The sequence below is a fragment of the Argiope bruennichi genome, chromosome 9 (assembly GCF_947563725.1).
Source record: "Argiope bruennichi chromosome 9, qqArgBrue1.1, whole genome shotgun sequence".
Taxonomy (NCBI): Eukaryota; Metazoa; Arthropoda; class Arachnida; order Araneae; family Araneidae; genus Argiope; species Argiope bruennichi.
The window spans coordinates 130,917,000-130,919,952 of NC_079159.1; positions in this window are offsets into that span (position 1 = coordinate 130,917,000).

Here is a 2,953-nt window from a genome sequence, read left to right on the forward strand (position 1 = left end):
GTTTAGTGAAAATCATAATTTTTCTTTTCAAGTACTAACATTTCGACCGAAATTTACAAAGATTTCAATATTTTATTTAAAAATACTTCCAAATTAAAGAAATTTTAGAAATAAAAGCCTAAATTCGATTAGAGATTCTGAGCATGCGCGTTCTGAGCATTCTCGTTGCGAATTCCTTTCCACTCTCAAATTAGAGTGCTAAATTGCTTAGAATCAGATCATCTTCCAGTAGTTTTGACTTTTAATACTGGAACCTTTTCTCTAAATTCACCAGCACAATTCTCCACCAACTGGGAGAACTTTCGGCATATTTTAAATTCAAAACCCCTTCCCCCCTTCAAAATTGAGAGCAATGATGACGCTGAATTTGCAGTTGGAAGTCTAGGAAAAATTCTCACGGAGGCGCTCGCAGAAGCCTCAAAACCAAAATTTAACAAACCTCCAGAAAAGCTTCCTTTCGAAATCCAAACCAAAATTAAACTGCGAAATTACCTGCGAAGAATTTGGCAACGTTCTCGCGATCCTCAAGTGAGAACGGAACTTTGCAGAATCCAGGATGAGATCAAAGGGTTAAAAGTAGGTCACTTCGAGCAACTGCGAGCGAGTCAATTAGAAGACCTTGACACACGCGGCTTCTGGCGTCGCTCTTCCTTCCTTAGAAAACCATTCTCCCCGATCCCCCCCCTAAGAGGGGGGACGGGGGAACTCGCACTTGCCGAATGTTTTTGAATGTTGGACCGAATGTTTTTGAAATTATTTAATATTTTTTTACTTTAAAATTAGTGAAAATCATAATTTTTCTTTTCAAGTTCTAATACTTCGACCAAAATTTACAAAGATTTCAATATTTTATTTCAAAATACTTCCAAATTAAAGAAATTTTAAAACAAAATCCTTATTTTGCTCCGAGATTCTGAGCATGCGCAGACATTTTGCTTCTCGTATCCACATGGCTTTCATGCAGGGATTTGCACAATTATAAAGTTTAAAGTAATAAATAAACATTTGGCTTTAAATTCTCTCTCACGACGGGTCGTATGTAGCCTTGTGGACTGAGTATCGGCTTGCAAAGCAGTGGCCGCAGGTTCGGTAATCGTTATTCGCGTACGCTTTGCTTTCAATTTTTTTCATTTTATTTAATATTTTTTTACTTTAAGTTTAGTGAAAATCATAATTTTTCTTTTCAAGTTCTAATATTTCGACCAAAATTTACAAAGATTTCAATATTTTATTTCAAAATACTTCCAAATTAAAGAAAATTTAGAAATAAAAGCCTAAATTCGATTAGAGATTCGGAGCATGCGCAGACATATTCTTGCTCGTATCCACATGGCTTTTATTCAGGGATTTGCACAATTATAGTTTAAAGTAATAAATAAACATTGGGCTTTAAATTCTCTCTCACGACGAGTCGTATGTAGCCTAGTGGACTGAGTATCGGTTTGCTACACAGTGGCCGCAGGTTCGATCCGCGTTATTCGCATTCGTTTTGCTTTCAATTTTTTTCATTTTATTTAATATTTTTTTACTTTAAGTTTAGTGAAAATCATAATTTTTCTTTTCAAGTTCTAATATTTCGACCAAAATTTACAAAGATTTCAATATTTTATTTCAAAATACTTCCAAATTAAAGAAATTTTAGAAACAAAATCCTTATTTTGCTCCGAGATTCTGAGCATGCGCAGACATATTGATTCTCGTATCCACATGGCTTTCATGCAGGGATTTGCACAATTATAAAGTTTAAAGTAATAAATAAACATTTAGCTTTAAATTCTCTCTCACGACGGGTCGTATGTAGCCTTCTGGACTGAGTAATGGCGTGCCAAGCGGTGGACGCTATTTCGATCCGCGTTTTTCGCATTCGTTTTGCTTTCACTTTTTTTCATTTTATTTAATATTTTTTTACTTTAAGTTGATTGAAAATCATAATTTTTCTTTTCAAGTACTAACATTTCGACCAAAATTTACAAAGATTTCAATATTTTATTTAAAAATACTTCCAAATTAAAGAAATTTTAGAAATAAAAGCCTAAATTCGATTAGAGATTCTGAGCATGCGCAGACATATTGCTTCTCTTATCCACATGGCTTTCATGCAGGGATTTGCACAATTATAGTTTAAAGTAATAAATAAACATTTGGCTTTAAATTCTCTCTCACGACGGGGCGTATGTAGCCTTCTGGACTGAGTAATGGCGTGCCAAGCAGTGGACGCTATTTCGATCCGCGTTTTTCGCATTCGTTTTGCTTTCACTTTTTTTCATTTTATTTAATATTTTTTTACTTTAAGTTGAGTGAAAATCATAATTTTTCTTTTCAAGTACTAACATTTCGACCAAAATTTACAAAGATTTCAATATTTTATTTCAAAATACTTCCAAATTAAAGAAATTTTAGAAATAAAAGCCTAAATTCGATTAGAGATTCTGAGCATGCGCAGACATATTCTTGCTCGTATCCACATGGCTTTTATTCAGGGATTTGCACAATTATAGTTTAAAGTAATAAATAAACATTGGGCTTTAAATTCTCTCTCACGACGAGTCGTATGTAGCCTAGTGGACTGAGTATCGGCTTGCTAAACAGTGGCCGCAGGTTCGATCCGCGTTATTCGCATTCGTTTTGCTTTCAATTTTTTTCATTTTATTTAATATTTTTTTACTTTAAGTTTAGTGAAAATCATAATTTTTCTTTTCAAGTTCTAATATTTCGACCAAAATTTACAAAGATTTCAATATTTTATTTCAAAATACTTCCAAATTAAAGAAATTTTAAAACAAAATCCTTATTTTGCTCCGAGATTCTGAGCATGCGCAGACATATTCTTGCTCGTATCCACATGGCTTTTATTCAGGGATTTGCACAATTATAGTTTAAAGTAATAAATAAACATTTGGCTTTAAATTCTCTCTCACGACGGGTCGTATGTAGCCTTCTGGACTGAGTAATG